We start from the raw sequence: 6,535 nt of genomic DNA, 5'->3' as shown, positions 1-6,535 counted from the left end.
ACCATGATATCCTGTGGCAACGGAAAGATAGGTGGTTTACTCGTAGTAAAGATGAGACAGTATTCACGAGGTGCAAGGCTCTAATCCGATGCATAGCCCTATACGTTTTCTGTAGTACTCTTAAATCACTTCAAATCAATAAAAGAATGAAGCTAAAGACTACCGTCCCTTTGACGACGATGTTAGGAACGGGCCGCAAGTCCTAAGTAGTGAAGGATGGGGAAGAAGATGTGATGTTTTTAATATGTATGTTGTTGTGTTCTCTTCTGTACGTAAAGTTGTGAGCTTTAATTGTGTATACATGTGTAGTTCATTAAACTGTGTGATTTGTAGGTACATGTGCGTATAGTTACACATCAAATGACGTCATGCACACACTAAAGGGAAAACACAACTTATCACGGGCAAATTACACAGTCGTTTTTTTATGGAAATATTATTGGAAGGATTAATGCCCGCAATATGAAACACGTAAAGAGTGGTCTGAAGCATCATAATAGCTCATGTGTTAACAAATGTCTTAACTTCGTTTTGCACTGCAGTTTCATTGAAACCAATACTGCTTTAATGTCATAGATTCGCGCAGAGAAATATTGTTGTGTGGCATATTTCTCACTGATCGTTTCGAAGTAAGTTAATTTCTGTGAATTTACGAAGCCATGAAGATAGCCAAATACAACCAAAAGAATTTAAAGAAAACTGATATTACTCATTGCAAATAAATTAAAATGATATTGCAGTTAAATAATATAATCGAAATGCAAATTTCATAAGTTATTTCCGTGCCGTTTAATATTGTTGTTGTGGTCTTCAGTCCTGAGACTGGTTTCATGCAGCTCTCCGTACTACTATATCCTGTGCAAGCTTCTTCATCTCCCAGTACCTACTGCAGCCTACATCCTTCTGAATCTGTTTAGTGTACTCATCCCTTGGTCTCCCTCTACGATTTTTACCCTCCAAGCTGCCCTCCAGTACTAAATTGGTGATCCCTTGATGCCTCAGAACATGTCCTACCAAACGATCCCTTCTTCTAGACAAGTTGTGTCACAAACTGCTCTTCTCCTCAATTCTATTAAATACCTCCTCATTAGTTATGTGATCTACCCATCTACTCTTCAGCATTCTTCTGTAGCACCACATTTCGACAGCTTCTATTCTCTTCTTGTCTAAACTATTTATCGTCCATGTTTCACTTCCGTATATGGCTACACTCCATACAAATACTTTCAGAAACGACTTCCTGACACTTAAATCAATACTCGATGTTAACAAATTTCTCCTCTTCAGAAACGCTTTCCTTCCCACTGCCAGTCTACATTTTATATCCTCTCTACTTCGACCATCATCAGTTATTTTGCTCCCCAAATAGCAAAACTTCTTTACTACTTTAAGTGTCTCATTTACTAATCTAATTCCCTCAGCATCACCCGATTTAATTCGACTACATTCCATTACCCTCGTTTTGCTTGTATCCTCCTTTCAAGACACTGTCCATTCCGTTCAACTGCTCTTCCAAGTCCTTTGCTGTCTCTGACAGAATTACAATGTCATCGGCGAGCCTCAAAGTTTTTATTTCTTCTCCATGGATTTTAATACCTACTCCGAACTTTTCTTTTGTTTCCTTTACTGCTTGCTCAATATACAGATTGAATAGCATCGGGGATAGGCTACAAACCTGTCTCACTCCCTTCCCAGCCACTGCTTCCCTTTTCGTGTCCCTCGACTCATATAACTGCCATCTGGTTTCTGTACAAATTGTAAATAGCTTTTCGCTCCCTGTATTTTACCCCTGCCACCTTTAGAATTTGAAAGAGAGCATTCCAGTCAACATTGTCAAAAGCTTTCTCTAAGTCTACAAATGATAGAAACATAGGTTTGCCTTTCCTTAATCTTTCTTCTAAGATAAGTCGTAGGGTCAGTAATGCTTCACGTGTTCCAACATTTCTACGGAATCCAAACTGGTCTTCCCAGATGTCGGCTTCTACCAGTTTTTCCATTCGTCTATAAAGAATTCGCTTTAGTATTCTGCAGCTGTGACTTACTAAACAGATAGTTCGGTGATTTTCACATCTGTCAACACCTGCTTTCTTTGGGATTGGAATTATTATATTCTTCTTGAAGTCTGAGGGAATTTCGCCTGTCTCATACATCTTGCACACCAGATGGTAGAGTTTTGTCAGGACTGGTTCTCCCAAGGCTGTCAGTAGTTCTAATGGAATGTTGTCTACTCCCTGGGCCTTATTCCGACTCAGGTCTTTCAGTGTTCTGTCAAACTCTTCACGCAGTATCATATCTCCCATTTCATCTTCATCTACATCCTCTTCCATTTCCATAATACTGTCCTCAATAATATCGCCCCTGTATAGACCCTCTACATACTCCTTCTACCTTTCTGCTTTCCCTTCTTTGCTTGGAACTGGGTTTCCATCTGAACTCTTGATATTCATGCAAGTGGTTCTCTTTTCTCCAAAGGTCTCCATAATTTTCCTGTAGGCAGTATCTATCTTACCCCTGGTGAGATTAGCCTCTACATCCTTACATTTGTCCTCTAGCCATCCCTGCTTAGCCATTTTGCACTTCCTGTCGATCTCTTTTTTGAGACGTTTGTATTTCTTTTTGCCTACTTCACTTACTGTATTTTTGTATTTTCTCCTTTCATCAATTAAATTCAGTATCTCTACTAGCCCTCGTCTTTTTACCTACTTGATCCTGTGCTACCTTCACTATTTCATTCCTCAAAGCTACCCATTCTTCTTCTACTGTATTTCTTTCCCCCATTCCTTTCAATTGTTCCCTAATGCTCTCCCTGAAACCCTGCACAACCTCTGGTTCTTTCAGTTTATCCGGGTCCCATCTCCTTAAATTCTCACCTTTTTGCAGTTTCTTCAGTTTTAATCTACAGTTCATAACCAATAGATTGTGGAGTCCACATCTGCCCCTGGAAATGTCTTACAATCTAAAATCTGGTTCCTAAATATCTGTCTTACCATTATATAGTCTATCTGAATCCTTCTAGTATCTCCAGGGTTCTTCCATGTATACAACCTTCTTTCATGATTCTTGAACCAAGTGTCAGCTATGATTAAGTTATGCTCTGTGCAAAATTCTACCAGGCGGCTTCCTATTTCATTTCTTAGCCCAAATCCATATTCACCTACTACGTTTCCTTCTCTTCCTTTACCTACTGTCGAATTCCAGTCACCCATGACTATTAAATTTTCGTCTCCCTTCACTACCTGAATAATTTCTTTTATCTCATCATACATTTCATCTGCAAGGTTAGTTGGCAAATAAACTTGTACTACTGTAGTAGGCATGGGCTTCGTGTCTATCTTGGTCACAATAATGCCTTCACTATGCCTTCACTATGCTGTTTGTAGTAGCTTACCCGCACTCCTATTTTTTTATTCATTATTAAACCTACTCCTGCATTACCCCTATTTGATTTTGTATTTATAACCCCGTATTCACCTGACCAAATGTCATGTTCCTCCTGCCACGGAACTTCACTAATTCCCACTATATCTAACTTTAACCTATCCACTTCCCTTTTTAAATTTTCTAACCTACCTGCCCCATTAAGGGATCTGACATTCCACGCTCCGATCTGTAGAACGCCAGTTTTCTTTTTCCTGATAACGACGTCCTCTTGAGTTGTCCCCGCCCGGAGATCCGAAGGGGGGACTATTTTACCTCCGCAATATTTTACCCAATAGGACGCCATCATCATCATTTAATCATAAAGTAAACCTGCATGCCCTCGGGAAATATTTAATATTAGTAATATTCAAATACAACGTTGCAGCTGTGCAAAAGGCCGACAACAATCACTCATACACTCGTGCTGTATTACACGTTCTGATAATCTGAAAAAAATAAGTCGTTAGGTTTCTAACGCGCAGGCATGCTACAGATACGCAATTAAAGGTAAACACGTATGTTTAACTAAAATGCAACAGAAGAACACTTAAAATGTCTCTCACGTCTATCCTCGTGCAAGATAAAGACCAGAGTAGGTAATTACACAAAATCATTCTACTGTTTAACAGATATTCATATTTTTAACATAGAACAAAGAATAATATACGTAATCAATTGCTATTGTTTTTAAATAAAATTACGCTGAATGATAAATGTTTTCTCTGCACATTTTTACGTACGTCCATCAAGAATCATAAAAGTCTTAAATCATTGCATTGTTCGTAATTCCATACGAATAAATATTGTTCTCCTCATGGCAACCAGTACGAAGAGCGTCCTTTCAAAGAAACCATCTTGCCACTTGATTTCTGTTTTACAGAAACCATGGGAAACCTAAATGGGGATGGCCAGAAGCGTATTTCAACTATTGTCTTCCCAAATATGAATCCAGTTTCTTCCCGCTGTGCCGCGTCTGTCAGTTTTGAGCGAAGGGATAGTTACTTTCGAAAGTGGGTGCGGGATTGCTTCACCGTTGATTTCAAGATATCGGTTGATCATAAGGATGAAGGAACGATGTGTTACAGGCATGGTAAAACTATTGTGGTAATATCACTAACGCCTATGAGTTTTTCACAGCTGTGCTCAGTGTTTTTCTATTTTTATGCGAATTACCCAAAGAAATTGACTCAGCTGTTTGAAAGTCGTAGTAGCTTCCGTGGCGCATCCGAAATGGATACCTTGTCTTCAGGTTTCTGTATAGGTACTGGTAAATACAGTAAAATGTGGTTATGGCGAGCTTGCTACAGGTGTGTTGTGGAGTCACAGAGGTAATTTTGGGTTAAAATGACCTGAAATATTTACCGTGCTAGTCCCATGAGTAAGCATTAGCTAGAGCAAAATGGGCCGCTGCACCGTCCTGAGACAAGTTGGTTCAAATGGCTCTGAGCACTATGGGACTCAACTGCTGAGGTCATTAGTCCCCTAGAACTTAGAACTAGTTAAACCTAACTAACCTAAGGACATCACAAACATCCATGCCCGAGGCAGGATTCGAACCTGCGACCGTAGCGGTCTTGCGGTTCCAGACTGCAGCGCCTTTAACCGCACGGCCACTTCGGCCGGCCTGAGACAAGTACGCGGTTATTGCCAACTGTAACAGAATGTAGTAAAGGGAAACCCATTCCGCGGAAAACATTTAGCGGAGACCATAATGTCACCATAACTAATCAAAACCTACATCTACATCTACATTTATACTCCGCAAGCCACCCAATGGTGTGTGGCGGAGGGCACTTTACGTGCCACTGTCATTACCTCCCTTTTCTGTTCCAGTCGCGTATGGTTCGCGGGAAGGACTCTCTGAAAGCCTCCGTGCACGCTCGAATCTCTCTAATTTTACATTCGTAATCTCCTCGGGAGGTATAATTAGGGGGAAGCAATATATTCGATACCTCATCCAGAAACGCACCCTCTCGAAATCCTGCGAGCAAGCTACACCGCGATGCAGACCGCCTCTCTTGCAGAGTCTGCCACTTGAGTTTGCTGAACATCTCCGTAACGCTATCACGGTTACCAAATAACCCTGTGACGAAACGCGCCGCTCTTCTTTGGATCTTCTCTATCTCCTCCGTCAACTCGATCTGGTATGGATCCCACACTGATGAGTAATACTCAAGTATAGGTCGAACGAGTGTTTTGTAAGCCACCTCCTTTGTTGATGGACTACATTTTCTAAGGACTCTCCCAATGAATCTCAACCTGGTACCCGCCTTATGTCCGCAGCTCGTGGTCGTGCGGTAGCGTTCTCGCTTCCCGCGCCCGGGTTCCCGGGTTCGATTCCCGGCGGGGTCAGGGATTTTCTCTAACTCGTGATGACTGGGTGTTGTGTGACGTCCTTAGGTTAGTTAGGTTTAAGTAGTTCTAAGTTCTAGGGGACTGATGACCATAGATGTTAAGTCCCATAGTGCTCAGAGCCATTTGAACCATTTGAACCCGCCTTACCAACAATTAATTTTATATGATCATTCCACTTCAAATCGTTCCGCACGCATACTCCCAGATATTTTACAGAAGTAACTGCTACCAGTGTTTGTTCCGCTATCATATAATCATACAATAAAGGATCCTTCTTTCTATGTATTCGCAATACATTACATTTGTCTATGTTAAGGGTCAGTTGCCACTCCCTGCACCATGTGCCTATCCCGTGCAGATTTTCCTGCATTTCGCTACAATTTTTTAGTGCTGCAACTTCTCTGTATACTACAGCATCATCCGCGAATAGCCGCATGGAACTTCCGACACTATCTAGCATGTAGCATATCGAATGAAACAACAAGTTTGCTGTTACGAGTCACGGTTTATTTATATCCACAAGGCGTTTCCAAGGTTTAAACCTCCACCATCAGGCGGATTTGTGTGTTAAAATAACATGTGTGTATTCTGTTATCACTTTGGCTTTACCTGTGACACAGTCCAGTAGAGAAAGAAAACTCTATTCCAGAAATTGGCTGTGTTGAGGTCTTTCTCTAAAAACTAAACAAATGTTAGAATAAAAGAACCAATACAGAATGCCTCCAGTGGTCTCAGGCTCCTTTCTCTGTCGTAATACGTG

This window comes from Schistocerca americana, chromosome 1 (assembly GCF_021461395.2).
Source record: "Schistocerca americana isolate TAMUIC-IGC-003095 chromosome 1, iqSchAmer2.1, whole genome shotgun sequence".
NCBI lineage: Eukaryota > Metazoa > Arthropoda > Insecta > Orthoptera > Acrididae > Schistocerca > Schistocerca americana.
This window is presented reverse-complemented; position numbering follows the sequence as displayed.